Here is a 16,242-nt window from a genome sequence, read left to right on the forward strand (position 1 = left end):
ACAAATCAGAGCTTGATTTTGGACCTTTGGAGCTTCACTTTCTGGACCTTTTGCTACTTCTTGAACATCTCCATTATAACTAAAACCAATTTTCTAAAACAACTCAGGACAATTTAGAGCTATTGCAAACCAACCCCCCCCCCCTTTACGGTTGCTTAAGGAAGTGTTCTCTAGGACTTTTCAATAAAACTGTGACCCTTGATCTCATGGGGAACATGAATGTACAATCCTGAGTAGTCTTCTTCACCCTTGGTCTCTGAATTACATAGTGAGAAACTGCTAGAAAGCAGAAATTAAATTGGAAAGGAAAACAGTAGATCCGTGAGAAGAGGAAAAGAGGTGCAGAAGAAAGGCTGTCTAAATCCTGTTGACTTCATAGTAGATAGAAAAAATGTAGGTGTGAAAGAAGGATTATAGAGCTATTAGGAGACTGGTCATCAGAGCAGCAAGTGAACCGGTGAACCGCTGGCTTTGGATGGAGCAGAGTTGTACCACTACAGCAGAAGGAAACCAGAAACCACAAATGCGAGAAAGAAGCTTGGAGATTGCTTATGATGCAGCCTGCCCATGCACGCAATTTAATTTCACCTGGAACCACCTGAATCCTCTCTTGCATATTAGGTTCCACTGACCGGCATTGTTTGCGGAATTCTTGTCTTTGTCTGGGAAAGAGGAACAAAATCACAGAGGCCAAAAGTAATTACATTTTAAATAAACTCAAGCCACCTCTTCTTAAATGGATCTTCTTAATTTCAATGCCCAATTTTATAAATACTGAACGATTAGCATCCCCAGCTCCACGATCCTCCCCACCCCACCAGATTCTACTTCTTCATTTTAACAATTGAGGAATAAGTGGCCACTCGGTTATTATTTTTGTAAATCAGAAGTAGGACTTAAAACATTGAAAACACAGTCACACCCCAAATCAAACAAAAATGCAAATCAGATGAATCAGAGAAACAGTTTTAGAGAAATGTCTTATGGAGACAGTGTTTGATACTCAAAGCTTCATAATGAAGCTGAGTGCTGGGGTCCCAGGCTGGCCTCTCTTCAAACTGTCAAATAGAGCCCAGGCCCTGGGTGATCAAGGGGGGCAAATCCTGCTGGATCCGGGGCTGAGAGAGATGGCATCTTCCTGTGGTGTCTCCTCCTGTTCCAGAGAATAGATAACATCTCCTTGCACCAGAAACACAAGACCCGACTTTCTGCCTTCCAAACCTAGAGCCCACACATTCCCCCTTTGGATATATAAACAAGAGATGACAAGGGCAGAGAGGAGGTGGGGAGGCTTATTTATTGTAACATAATGAATGAGTCTCCCAATGAGAAGCCGATTCCCTAGGAAAAGTCACCCCAAGGGTCCCCCTTAATAGTAAATTACGGCTTAGTGTATTAAACTGTACCCCAGAGGCCGAAGGGAATTATGGAAACTGCCTGATTTACTTTTACAAAGTGATTTACACCCAGGGGTATAATCTGTCTCAATAAATCTGAAGCCAATACACAAGCCCCTCCGAAGGTAGTACAAAGCGAGACAATTTCAATTATATAGCTATCTGCCACCACTCCATTCAGCATCCCTCAACACAGGCTTCCTGAATTTATTTGTCACAGAAAGACTGTTTTCTCATGTAATATAAGACAATAAAGGGAAATCCAGTAAAAGAAGAATCTTTCGCCCTCTCCCTCTTTCCTTTCCTCTACGCTGAGATGCTTTGAGACTTTTATGTTCTCAGACACTGCTGGGGATTTACAAAGGACGTGAAGCTCTTGTGCCCACAAATAACGGAACGAAGGATGTCTTTTTTTTTTTTTTGGCTTAAAATATTTTATTTTTTTTAATTCTTTGTTTTTAAAGATTTTTAATCTATTCATTCATCAGACACACACACACACACACACACACACACACACAGAGGCAGAGACACAGGCAGAGGGAGAAGCAGGATGTCTTAGTTTCAACATGACTGCCCATCATCTCACTTTTACCTGCCTGTTCTTTGGCTCTGCAATTTGCTTCATAATTGAAAGGTGAATCTCAAGTTCAATTAGCAAGACAATTCATTACCTTGTACCCAAGAAACGGCAGCTGAAAACTGATTTTAAATAAGATCTGGCTCCTGTGACTTCATGGAGTGAGACTTCAGTTCACGAAAGTCTTTTCCAATTTAATATTTATTGTGGGTTTTCCCAAAAGGGTATTTGCTAAAGTTGCTGCTGCCAGAAGCTGAAAATATAGTTCAGTAAAAGCAGTTTTATTTATACAACTAGAGAATATTTATGTCACTATTATCGATTGAATGTTCAGCCCATGTTCTTATCAGCAGAGCATCTCCCCCCAAATGAAAAGTGGTGATAAGAAGCTGTGTGGACTGCAATATCCATCAAGTTTGACAGAACTAGGTCTGCATTTAGGAAAAGATGCCGGGACTCTGGAAATGGCTGCTCTCACAGGAAACATCTCCTCTGTAAAAAGCTCTGATCAAGCTCAAAATCATAAGACACACTCACTCAGACTTACTCAGACTAATAACATCTCTTCCTGAAAATGGTTCTTTAAGTTTAATATGTCAACAAGGATTCTAGCCATTTCCGAGTGCATTGAAAAAATCTGGAGCATCTGGGTGGCTCAGTAGTTGAGCATCTGCCTTTGGCTCAGGGCATGATCCTGGGGTCCTGGGATCGAGTCCCGCATCGAGCTCCCCACAGGGAGCCTGCTTCTCCCTCTGCCTGTGTCTCTGACTCTCTCTCTCTGTGTCTCTCACGAATAAAGAAATCTTTAAAAAGAAAAAAATCTCCTTTTCCTCTCCCACCCTCCCGTTCCTCCTACTACAAAGAGGACAACGCAGTCCTGGCTGGGCTTGATTGGCAGTGAATATGGGACTCCCATCATGTAAGTGAGGTGAGCTTGGGCGAGGTGGCCCATGGCCCTTTGGCCCAAGGACAGAGGCCACATTTGCAACCCCACTGCCCCCTGTCCTTAGCAATCTATCTCCTTTTGGAATCTGGCTTGAAAACTCCACTTGTGAAGATGGGGTTTTCTGTTTGCAAGGTGCTGGTTTTGGTCTTGGTAGAAGAAATTCCAGATTCTGTGAAAGATAACCAATATTAGTTCACAGGCTTTTCAAACACCCACTTCACAGTAATGGAGAAGCCTTGTTACTTACAGTCGAATTTTTATTTTAAAATCACAAAAGCTGTTGTTCATGAAGATTGTTTTGAAAGATACACTAGGCTTTCATCGCACAATTAGAAAATACAGATTTGTACATGGTGTGGTTTAATTTTACGTTTTAAAAAGAAGTTGGCTACCGAATGGTCAAACTCAGCACTAGGACAACCAAACGTTCCCTGGCCTGATGTGATGCAGTAAGGACACAGATCCATCACTTGTGGCCCAAAATGTTCAACTTGAATCTAGTCATCAGAGAATGGTCAGACAAATCTAGGATGTGGGAGATTCTACAAGACAACTGGGGTAAATTAAAAAAAAAAAAAATTCAAGAAGCATAAAACAGACAAGACAAAACAAAAAGCCACAGGAACTATTCTAAGTTAAAATTTTTTTAGACTACAAGAGGCATGACAACAGTGTATGAGCCACAGCTGTATGATGACATTTCTTAAAGCGATAAAAGACCTTTTATATACATATATATTTAAAGATTTATTTACTTATATCAAAGAAAGTGAGATGGTGTAAGCAGGGGGAAGGGTAGAGGGAAGGGGGGAAGCAGGCTCCCTACTGAGCAGGGAGCCCGACTCGGGCCTCGATCTCATGACCCTGAGATCATGGCCTGAGCTGAAACCAAGAGTTGGCTGCTCAACCAACTGAACCACCCAGGCGCCCCCCAAAAACATTTTATAAAGGACTCTTGTAGTACTTGAATATGACTGTACATCAGATATTATTAAATTAATGTTAGTTTTCCTTAGTGCACTGTGTCATGGCATTGGAGGATGGATGTCCTTGGTGGTAGATGGTTGCTGAAATATTGACGGGTGAGTGTCACGATGTCTGAAACTTTCAAATGGTTCTGCCAAAGCATACATCTATATAAGAAAAATCATAGCTGTGTAGGGAAGAGGTAAGACAGGTGGTAGTTCTCTTGAAGGATAGAGTATATTCTGAGGAACTCACCTGAGCTGGTTTTCACCTTTGTTCCTGGCAGCAGATAGAAAGAATGCCTGACGGTTTTTTTCATACCTGGGAGTGAATTTAATGTTGCAGCTCTAAGGAACCAGATAAGCAACTTTTGGTGCCAGAAGTCTATCTGTCTCCCTTGGAAATGGGACCCTTGGAAATAGTGACTTTATGGACAAATCTCTGCAGCTGAGTCTTGTTTTAATTTCTTAGTCTGAACCGACAATAGGTCCTGTCTCAGAAGACTGGAGGAAGACAGGTTAAGGCTTGTAACAGTCAAGACTAATGTGGTGGGTGCTAGGACCATGGCCTCTGGTGGCTGAAAATATGAAAAATTGAAGCATTTGAAAAACACTAAGCATCCTCTTACTATTTTGGGGATGGATTGGGGGCAGGAGGAAACAATTTATTTTCAGAGTGGCTTTCTATTTCTCCCATGTACCAGGCAACATTTTGAATGCTGGAACCCAGACAACTACCCTTCCCACCCCTTCTACACAGGTCACAGTGGGACTGGTGATCAATGTGGAGAAGATGGGGCTGAGGAGGAGACCCAAGGAGATGTCACGCTGTCGGTGGACCAGTCAGCAACATCTCAGGACCACCACCAGGCTTGAGATTTGAGAAAAAGGCACTGGGTTTTAGAAGGCAATCTTACAAATATTAAAATAAACACTTTTCCGTTTATAGCACTGGATGATCACGAACACCCTAACTGGCTACATAAGCGTTGGTCCAGAAGGGGACACACGCACATGCTTTTGTTTAAAACAACTTAGTTGAGCCAGTTTCTAAAAATAAAAATAATTTGGTTGAAAATGAATAATCTACAATCACTGTTAGCTTTGTGGGTTTTTTCCTTTTTTGGGGGCAATGTTGGCAAATTTTGTGTACAAAAGGGCTCTTAAAACTTTTATTTCTTTAAGCAAGTTGGTCTATTCCGCCCCCCCCCCCCCCCAGAATTTCTCCAGTTGTTTCCCTCCTTTTCCCCTTCTCCTTTATTGTAATGTATTTTCATGCAGTTATTCTGGCTTTGCGTTGGTTTGTTAGGGCCAAGTTGGAAGCAACCAAAATGTCCAACAATAGGAGTTTAGTTGGAAGCGACTCAAAGTCTAACAATAGTGGACTGCTTAAATAAATTATAAAAGGTGTTTCATATTATGCACAAAAACTTTTCAAATGTGAACTGGTGACTTACAATACTCAAATTTTCCCAATTCTAAAATCTCATGAACACATATCCAGATAGGCAAAGCAGGTTAAAAATAAATTAGAACACACACACACACACACACACACACACACACACACACAGACACCCCATTTAAACCCTGAAAAGTTCCAGATAATTTTTTTTCTATTTAATCATATTTGGTTTAAAGTTATTATTATTTTTATAATATCAGCTAATGTTCATCACATTAAAAGAGCTACAGCCAAGCAAAAAAGCATTTCTAGCCATCCAGTGGCAGCCACTGTTGTTTCCAAGAGGCCAATTTTCTGCTACTGAGTGGGGTTACTGTTCTTTCTGGTAGAGGAGCTGAGTGAGGGCAGAGCATCCAAGCAGAATGGTCCCACAGGCAGCGGGAGACGCTGGGTGGAAGCATAAATACAGGTCAGGCTAAACTAACAGATCTGGGTGTCTTTGGCCCAGAAATGACAGGTGATGTCCCAAAGGGAGAAAAGGAGACAGTGGGGGGTTGGGAAACAAAATCCCAGATCTGGGTTCTGAGTCTTGGCAAACACTGATGGGTATGGAACCGGAAGAGGGAACATAAATCCAAGTTTTGGAACAGGGGTGGGGAATGGGGGCAGATGGGGCTCAAAAGAAGGCAGAAGTTGTGTTAGCACCGGGTGGGAAGTAAACTACTCCTTGGCTTTGCAAACTTCTTCCAATTTTTGTTTTTTACAAATCTTAATGGGGAAACAGCACTAGTGAAACAGGTAAGAGCTGAGTTCCTCTGGTTGGCAGACCCCGAGGGACCTCCTGGGAGCATCTTTGACCCCTGCCTATTGTGGGAACTATTGGCTTCCTTCTCTTGTTTGTTAAACTGTGAGACTGAGGTTTAGGGTTGGATATAATTTTACTCAAAAGAAATACAAGGATCTAGCTGTGTCAGATTGGATCATCGCTCAGGCTCTGTTTAACAGAAAGGTTCTATAATTTAATGGACTCTCAAATCCCCTCCTTCAGAATCAGAGCTTAGAGGTCTCTCACCTGACTGTCTCCCCATAATCCAAGCCTGCCCCTGCTCGTCCCAGAAGGACTCATTCCATGGTATCATCAGCTTCAAATTTGAAGTGTTGACTTCCTGCCCTTTGTCCCCTGGACCCAGGCCCCCTCACTTACTCTGTCCTGGCTCTAAATTCTCTTTCATTACACCTGAGCTTTTCAAGAGCTGATGCTATGTTTGATGATTCCAAACACTACTGGGCACAAAGTAAGTGATTTATGCATTAAATTGGCTTGGAAACAAGACTACTGGGGGAGAAAGAGCAAACGGATAGGGAAGTGAGAAAAATTATCGGTAATAAGCAAGCAGGACAGAGAAAGAGATCTACATGGCAGTAGGACATCTTGAGACACTAATTTATGTTTATCCTCACTTTGACTTTTCCTTAAGCTTATTCCCAGCAGGTGGTCCTGGCAGGTAACTCCTTCAAGACAGACTCTGCTTGGAGGTAGGCTTAGAAATGGTATCTGTGTGGAAAAGGGGAGAGAGAGAGAGCGCGCGCCTTAGACTGGGAAGGGCAGAGGTTGTTGGGCTGCCCAAGTTGTGGTATATCAAGACTCTTTCCACTGCAATTACAGACTCCAATTTAAATAGGCTGACAGTTGAGAATTTAATGGCTCACGAAATTGTGGATCTAGCCTCAGGCATGGCTGAACTCTGTTGAACAAGAAGGACTTTTTGTCTTTGGCTCTCTCTCAAGGCCCAGCTGCTCACTGAGCCGGCTTCACTCTCAGATTCCCTCCATGGAGGAGAATCCACTAAGTACAGAGTCTACCGTGCACCTCCCTGAAACCCAGCAGACAGAAACTCCCAAAGAGGGGCTGACTTTCAGTGCTTAGGATTGGCTAAAATCTTGGGTCAGGAGCTCAATCAATCACTTATTAGCTCCATATATTCCAGAGTAGGGAGGAGTGGTTTCCCAAAGAGAAATTAAAGTGCTGTTGTTGGAAAAAAGGGAGATATACTAGGCAGGCAAAAATACCAAATATCGAAAAACAAAACAAAACAAAACAAAAACAAATATCTGCTGCCATATTCTGTAGAAGCTAACACCACCCAAGGAGTTGACAGCAAGGGGTTAGCTTAGGGAGGTTCAGAGACTCCCAACCTATGCTGAGATCCCCGTGTTCTATCTGGCACATATGGAATATGTGGATACCCTTATGGATTAAAAATGAACCCCAACCTCTATCTCACTCCAACTCACCTTTAAGGGAGGGTTCAGGCTTGATCCTTAAGGATACCATTGTTCCCTTAATAGACAGGAGAGTAAAGATTCCACTTCCCACCTTGCCCTCCCATAATTTTCCACCTCCTGAAAAAAGATTCTTTCACAACCAGGGGGAGGGGAAAATCTCTAGAAGGACTTGAAATGGTCTTTTTACCAGCATGGTAAAAAGGAGGTATAAGACCTTAAAGGCAAATCGAATTTTCATTCAAGAAAATAAAACAAGCATGTCCTGCATTTTATTTGCAGAGGAAGATTTATGCCTGCCATGTTGTTTACTTATGGTGTCTGAAAATATTTTCCCCCAAAGAACTATAATTCAACAAGCATGTGCTTTATTTTCTCAAAACCAAGCATTCTCTCTTAGTCCCTTATTATTTTTTAACCTTAGTCCCTTTAAAATAAAGCCCAAGGGTGAGGAAATCTTGAAAGGCCCACTCTCTAGGTGAGTGTATTGCTCAAAAATTACAGGTTAGGGGTGCCTGGGTGGCTCAGCCCTTGAGCGGCTGCCTTCAGCGCAGGGCATGATCCCAGAGCCCTGGGATGGAGTCCCACATCAGGATCCCCGCAGGGAGCCTGCTTCTCCCTCTGCCTGTGTCTCTGCCTCTCTCTGTGTGTCTCTCATGAATAAATAAATAAAATCTTTTTTAAAATTACAGGTTAAAAAAATTATAGGTTAATGACTCCAGAAATAGATCCACCCATATACAATCAACTGATTTTTAACCGAGGTGCTAAGTCAGTCCAATAGTGAAAGATCTTTTTAACAAATATTGCTGAAAAGCAGATACGATAGGGAAACAAAAAATGAGCCCCAACCTCCACCTCGCTCCATGAATAAAGATTAATTTGTGCTGAATTACAGACCTGAATATAATATCCAGACATCAGCTACTGGAAGAAAATATAGGACTCTATCTTTATGATTTGTGGTAGGCAAAGACATCCCAGATAAGACCCCAAAACCATTAATCATCAAAGAGCAAAACTGATAAGTTAGACATTATTGAAACTAGAAATTTCTGCTCATCAAAAGACACTGCTAAGAAAATGAACATATGAGCCCGTGTAGGCTGGGGAAAATATTTGCAGCATAAGTATTTGACAAAAGACTTGATCCCAGCACTTACCAACCAACAGTAAAGAGATGAACAACCCAGTTTTAAAATGAGCAAGACTTGAATAGACATTTCCCAATAGAAGATGCACTAATGACCATGAAGGCAAAATTCAAGAAAGTCACGCTTCCTTCTGTGTGAGAGCCTTCCAGAGGTAGCTCGCTGGTGTGGAGGACTCTCTGGTGGAACAAAGAAATCTGAGGCGCTGGTCTTTGAATCCTTGCTACATTTGGGACAGGAGGAGGGATGAAGTCAGCCATTAGTTGGATACACATTCCCCTGTTCCTCAGCTACCTTTAGATGGGCTGAACATCTTCACATGAGGGGGTTCCCCACACCTGCCGTCCAAGAGTGAGCAGAAGGGGACAGCCACCAGCTTCCCTCCTTGTCTGGCTCAGCACCACCACCCACCCCCCGCCCCACCCCCCGCCCGGCCCCACACCTCAATCACTTCACCTTTGGATTGGTAGCTACTCGATACATGCGTGTGTCTACATTCCTACAGACCAAAGAAAGCTGTCTCCTCATCAAGGAATGTCTGGGGCTTGGCACCATGCTAGCCCCCAAGGCATGCATCAGAGGTATACGGGCTCATAGCCACTTGCATTTTCTTCGCCCTCCCCTCCCCCTCTCCAGACAATGAATTTCTAACCTGTGCAAGGTGGACTCCCAGGGAATGTGGTGTCAACAGCAATAAATAAGGTCCCTCCTGGGCCTTCCTCCAAGAGCTTGCTGTCTGTTGAGAGGCAGAAGGCAAGACAACTATTCAGCAAAGGGAGCTTATATGGGGTGGATGTCACTGGGTCGCTGCTGCTCTGACCTGGTCTTCAAGGAGAGGACGATGAGTAATACATATGGGAGAGAGGAAATCAGCCTGGCTGGAAGGAGAACTCATGTGTGGGCTGAGATGCAAAAGGGGGGAGGGAGAGAGAGAGGGAGGGAGAGAGAATGTACAAAGTAGTGAAGGGTGAGCGAGGCACCAAATGAGTGACAGAGGCATCTGGACAGGCGGTGTGCTAGCAAAACGAATCAAAAGCTGCAATAAGACCCCAGGGAACGACCACACTGCTGTTGAGTCTCCATCCGGGACTCTGCCAAAAATGTCTGACTTGCCCAGAACACGGGTTCTCTGAAGGTCAAGTATGAGCATTAACATAAAATGATTTCTTGCAGTTGCGGGGTTTTGTTCAGAGAATCTTACCCATCCAGACTGCTGGCTGGTAGGTAGTTTTTAGTAAAATATTATAGTTTTATTATTTTATTTTTTAAAAGATTTTATTTATTCATGGGAGACACACACACACACACAGAGAGAGAGAGAGAGAGAGAGGCAGAGACACAGGCAGAGGGAGAAGCAGGCTTCCTGCAGGGAGCCCGACGTGGGATTCAATCCCAGCACCCCGGGATCATGACCTGAGCCAAAGGCAGATGCTCAACCACTGAGCCACCCAGGTGTCCATATTGTAGCTTTATTGTCACTCTTAGTCAACTAATTTTGTTTTTCATCTTTTAGAGATAGCACTACCTTTTGTTTGTTTTGTTTTGTTTGTTTTGTAGCGTATTCTCCGGTTTTCAGAGTGTTTGCATGACCAGCAGTTCACTGGAGCCTTATAACATCTTTCTTAAAGAGGGCAGCCTAAGGGTCAGGGAAGCAGGGAGAGCCACCCACAGGTCACACGATTAGGAAGGAGAGAGATTAGGACCCAGGCCTTCTGTTCTCCAAACTGGCTGAGAATAAGCCTTCAATCTGCGTGGGCCTTGGACCTGGGTCACGGTCTCCTGTTTTCCTTTGATGTTGAACTTGCTGATAATTTCTCCATGCTGAATTGTGTGTGGCAGCCACCGTGGAGGGTGCTAGTGCCCTGCTGTAAAACAGGAACAGCTCTATTTGATAAGACCAGCCATAATTTATTGCTGCTTTAACCTCTCTGTTGCTCAGGCAACTAATATCCTGAATTCAGACTCGGGCTATTTTAGTGTAGTTTAAAAATTTATGACTTTACAACTGCTCAGCCCCTCACTTTGCTCATGTCCTACTCCTATGAGTCATGCTGACCCCCTAAGAATTGCCTTGAACTCTAAATTAACTGAGTCTGGGGTGCAGGTGCATGTGAAGAGCTGGGCCCCGTGAATCCTAACTCACGCACCGAGTGGCCTGCCACCTCCTTGCTGCGCTCGCCAGCTAGAAAGGACAGAGGACGCTCTGTGTTGACCTTTCTAGGGCCTGCCCTTTGCTGCAGGATCACAGTTTACTGCAGATTAGGCAAATTTATTTCACCATAAGTAGGCGGGCACATGGTTAACTCTAACAGAAAAGGGCTACTGGTGCCACAGGTTCACGAAGAAAAAAGCACACAAACCCACTGCGTAAGGCCAACTTGGGAGCTGGTTTGGCTTCGTCTTCTCCCTCGCAGCTGGCAGGTCACACCAAGTCCTTCTGCTTTTTCACCTTCTTTATTTCACTGTCTCTTCTCTCCCAGCAGCTGTTGGCTGGACAACTGTTAACTCTTGATCTTCCCGCCTGCACCCCATTCATTTAACCAAGCTTCATGCACACTCTGCTCTGTCCTCCATGCTGGGGACACCTCATAGCTCACAGTCCCATGGAAGAGAGGGACAGGTTCAAGTGAGCAAATCAGTGCAATGCATTGATTAGAGCAGAAGCTCCAGGGACAGGGACCATGTGGGTCGTAGTCTTCGTGCCTACTACTTGTTGAATACAGAAATGAGCAATTTTTGAGAGTTATAATGAAACCTATGTTCAAAGAGCTCTGAAAATCTTCAGAAGACAGGGCCTGAGTTGGCGGAGGAAGCACTGGGCCAAGTGGAGGATAGGTGACTCTGCAAGGAGGCGACACTGAGCCTGCAGGCTCACTCCAAGTTTGGCCTCCTCAAAGACCCTTTCTGACTGTTCCAGTGCCTGGGGACTCTCCTCCTCTTCCTAACTGGGCACTTTAGAACATTATGGCACTTCAAATTCATAATGGCATTGTTTTCTTTTTTACATGGATGTGTCACGTGTCCCTAATTAGACTACAGTCTCTTTGAGGGACTACAATTTATTTCCTATACGCACAGACCAGGAATTTGTAGATTCATAATTGGATGTATTCTACATGGGAGATGCCTGGCTGTACAATTATTTACTCATAAATCAAAAGGAATGCTTCTCTTTAAATATCAGTTTCTCTGGGACCTGAAATTGTCAATTTATAAACTTTTAATTACTTGCTAGAGTCTAGGATGGGGTCAGAAGGAAATTTTAAAGTGCCAAGTATAATGATCAATCGTGGTTCGATTAGAAATGCAGAGTATCTCTGAGTACATTATTTGATGTATCCAACATTCTGATTTCAAAAATACATCGCCCCATCAAAAAACAATTTTAGATAGTTTTAATACTAGTAAGTAATGTATCACAGATATCTAACAAGTATAAATATAGGAACAGACTCCATGTAGCTGGCATAGAAATCACTTTTGAGAATTTAACTCTCAGAGGACTTTGCTCTACATATTTGTGGGTGCTCGTATATATTTTTTAACGGTTCCAAAATAATTTGCTTTTGTTTGATTCTGGAATGTAATTACTAAAATGCTCAAATGACTTCAATATGTGGCATTTAAAATCCAGCGTAAAGGGATTTAAAAAATTAGTCAGAACTCAAAAGATAAGATTTGAATCTTAAACCTCAAATAATTGTCGCGTATCTGTTTATAAAAGAAGAGATTTTCCTTCCACTCCCGCCCCCCCCCCCCATCGTCTTTATTATCTCAAGTAGAAGTCTATTATAGCAAAAATGCAACAGTGGCATCCTGTGGCTTGGCCTGTGAATGACAAGTGTGTGTCCCAGTTGCGGCCTTGGGAGACTTGGAATCGAGGTGCTAAGAGAGGTACAGATTCGGTTCAAGGAACATGGTGTTGCTGAAGAAAAAAAACAACCATTTGTTATTTTTATTATTTTTAGAGACCTAAAATCATTATAAATGAATCTTCATGGTCTTTTATGTTCATTTCATGAGGATGAAGTGCTTGTATAATTTAAAATGGAGTTGAAAATAAAGCTACAGAAATTTATTTTTTTTAAAAAGCTTACTTTTGGAGGAATCCAACATGGGGTTTCCCTCTTGTAGCTTTTATACAGAGTATCCTATTATTTCTCGCACGATGGTATCACAGCATCCCGTGATGGTATCACAGCATCCACAGCATCCACTGTATAGACTGAATAGCGAGTTTGTCTTTCTCACATTTCATAAAAGAAAGAGAGGGGGCACATTTAACAAATGGTAATTCCTAAGGAAGTGTGGGAAACAGAGTAAAAAATCCAGACTGACCATTCACAAATGCCAACCTTTTTTTTCCCCCTAGAAACAAAATGCACGTAAGTCTTTGGTGTTCCTTGACTGACACCCTCAGTGGCCTTTCTCTCAACATCCAAACATCACTGTCATAGCTTACTGTAAGAGCTTTCAGCTTCTTACCTGTTTTACTTTTTATTTTTTGCACGTTTTATTTAAAATTTTATGTAGGGATCCCTGGGTGGCGCAGCGGTTTGGCGCCTGCCTTTGGCCCAGGGCGCGATCCTGGAGACCCGGGATCGAGTCCCACGTCGGGCTCCCAGTGCATGGAGCCTGCTTCTCCCTCTGCCTGTGTCTCTGCCCCTCTCTCTCTGTGTGTGACTATTGTAGATAAATAAAAAAAAATAAAAATAAACAAAAAATAAAATTTTATGTAAACAGAATTATGGTGTTCATATTCTGTAAGTTTTTTCACTCAAGATCCAATGGAACTCTCATAAATGCTTTTATTGAGTGAAAAAAATTATAGAATATGAATACCAGGGGCACTTAGGTGGCTCAGTCAATTAAGCATCAGTTTCCTGATAATCAGTTCAGATGTCGGTCTCATCAGTGGCATGAGTTCAAGCTTCCCATTGGGCTCCATGCATACATGAATACAATTTTATTTATGTATTTTTTTAAAAAATTTTTATTTATTTATGATAGTCACACACACACACACACACACAGAGAGGCAGAGACACAGGCAGAGGGAGAAGCAGGCTCCATGCACCGGGAGCCCGATGTGGGATTCGTTCCAAGGTCTCCAGGATCGCGCCCTGGGCCAAAGGCAGACGCCAATCCGCTGCGCCACCCAGGGATCCCAATGTATTTTTTTAAGTAAGAAAAAAACATAAAGGCATTTGGATTTCCACTTTTGGAAATCTCCTGTTCTCATCCTCCCACCCTCATTGGGGGTGTTTCTATTCTCTTTATTTAGGTTCTTTCCCCATTAAATATAAATTCCCTAAAATAAATGTATATTTATCCATTCTTTGGTTATTGATCCTGCAAAATCTCTTCTCCAAGGTTTTTTTTTTTTTTTTTTAGTTAATACCATGTCTCATTTTGATTATGGTATATTTTGTAACAAAGATGATTTCGGGCCCAAGGGGTTGTAGGTCAGTTACTGTTTAGTTGTAAGCAGTGGGATCCAGTCTGACTAGTTTAAGCAGAAGAGAAATTTATGAGCAACAGTAAGGAGCTTACGCGCTTTGGGAACCATGGCCTCCACTTCAATGAAAGGACTTCCCAGCACCAACTCGCTCCTCCAGGAATCTGCCATCAGCTCCAGGACCACATCACCTGGGCCGCTCCAGGCTCCAGAGATGCGGTGGAGGCGCCTCATTTCCGCCGGAAGTGCCTCACTTCCGCCGGAGCCCTCCTGGGGCGTCTGATTGGCCGGCCTGGGTCACATGCTACGCCCTGGCCGTGAGGCAGTCTGGGTAAATAGCGCTTCCCTGGAGGAAGCAAGCCGGTGGGTGCGGGCAGCCAGCGCGAGGTGGCCGGGGGAGCCGGAAGGTGTTGGTGGGTTCGCAGATGGCATATTCGCTCTTAAGTTGTAAAGACACTGTCCTACGCGTTCCAGTAGTTTCCGTGTTGCAGGTTTTCAGGTGGAGGTCCTTAACGCCTCCAGAGTTTATTTGCTGCTTCATTGGCACAGGAACCTGATGCAGAGCCAACGCTTCCATCCTTTATCCTTTTCTCACTCCTCTCTACTTGCATCTCTCTCGCAGCCCCCTTTCCGGGATGCACAGATTTGGGGTGGGCTCTCTATTCGGCCCCAGCACCTGCCCTCTGCCCAGCCCACTGTATTTTAACTTCTGAAACTTGATTGTCTTGACATCTGCAGGGCAACTCGTCTGCCCACCTCATTGTTCTTTGTCAAGATGATGATTTTTTTTTCATAATTTTCACATGAATTTTATCATCAATTTGTAAACAAAAAAGTGCTGCAGGGTTTGGTTTGGAATTTAGTAAAATTTAGGGACAATTTAGGCAGCACCGACATTTTTAATGCTTTTGAGTCTTTTTAATCCATTACTCAGATCTTCTTTTATATCGTTAATAAAGTTTTATCATTTTTTCCATAAAGCTCTTAAACATTTCATGTGGTGTGGATTCCTTAGGTTCTTTATGGTTTTTGCTATGATGAGCTGAGTTTGTTTTGTTTTGTTTTGTTTTTCAATTTTATTTTTTAATTTGTTGTTGCTGAGATATAGGCAAAGAAACAATGAATTTTATACATCGCTCTTGTAATCAGCAACCTTGCTGAATTCTTTTTTATCCCTTCTAATAGTTTATCTGTTGATGTTTATGCATTTTCTATGCCTAAAAGTTTTTCATTTCCTTTGAAAAACTGCACACGTTTTTTTTTTCTTTGCTTTTTCCTCCTTTCTTCCTTTCTTCTTAATGCACCAGCTAGTATTTCCTGCATAATATTGAGTTGTGGCAGCCATAACTGCCCTTCTTGCTTTGTTCTTGCTTTTAATGGGACTATTTCAGAAGTATGTGATGTCACTCCTCTAGGTTTTATCAGATTTAAGAACTTCCCTTCTATTTCTAGTTTTTCCTAAGAGTTTCTCTTTTAGATAACAGTGGGTATTAAATGTATACAATAAGATGTGTTATATTCTTTATATTTAATCTGCATAAATGGGAAACTTCCACCGATGGACTTTTCTGATGTTCTCACAATTCTGGGATAAACAAGTAATGACCATTTAAAAAAAATACACTGGATGGATTTAATTTGCTCTTTATTTAAGACTTTCAGTCTACATTTATAAGTGATATTATTCTACAGGTGTCTTTCTCTTGTACAGGCATACCTCAGAGATACTGCGGATGTGGTTCTAGACCACCACAATAAAGCAAATATCACAATAGTGATTCAAGCGAATATTTTGGTTTCCCAGTGCATATAAAAGTTATGTTGATACTATATTGTAGCTATTAAGTGTCAAATAGCACAATGTATTTTAAAAGTACATACCTTTGTTAAAAAAATACTTTGTTGCTAAAATATGCTAACCATCATCTGAGCTTTCTTTCATTGAGTTGTAATCACTGGTCACAGATCACCATACCAACTATAATAATTAAAATGTTGAAATATTGAGAAAATTGCCAAAGTGCAACAGAGACAGGAAGTGAGCAAATGCTATTGAA

The 16,242-nt window shown here is 42.4% G+C and overlaps 1 long non-coding RNA gene across 1 annotated transcript; it reads right to left on the reverse strand.

Annotated features, from left to right (window-relative positions):
* Nucleotides 1-342: 342 nt before the first annotated feature.
* LOC121482001 lies at nucleotides 343-9,654 on the reverse strand. Its single transcript, XR_005985479.1, has 4 exons — nucleotides 9,548-9,654; nucleotides 9,380-9,463; nucleotides 8,740-8,950; nucleotides 343-662 (listed from the first exon to the last, which is right to left on the reverse strand). It is a non-coding gene; the product is annotated as an uncharacterized LOC121482001 (long non-coding RNA).
* Nucleotides 9,655-16,242: the final 6,588 nt, after the last annotated feature.

The sequence above is a fragment of the Vulpes lagopus genome, chromosome 24 (genome assembly GCF_018345385.1).
Source record: "Vulpes lagopus strain Blue_001 chromosome 24, ASM1834538v1, whole genome shotgun sequence".
NCBI classification, from domain to species: Eukaryota; Metazoa; Chordata; class Mammalia; order Carnivora; family Canidae; genus Vulpes; species Vulpes lagopus.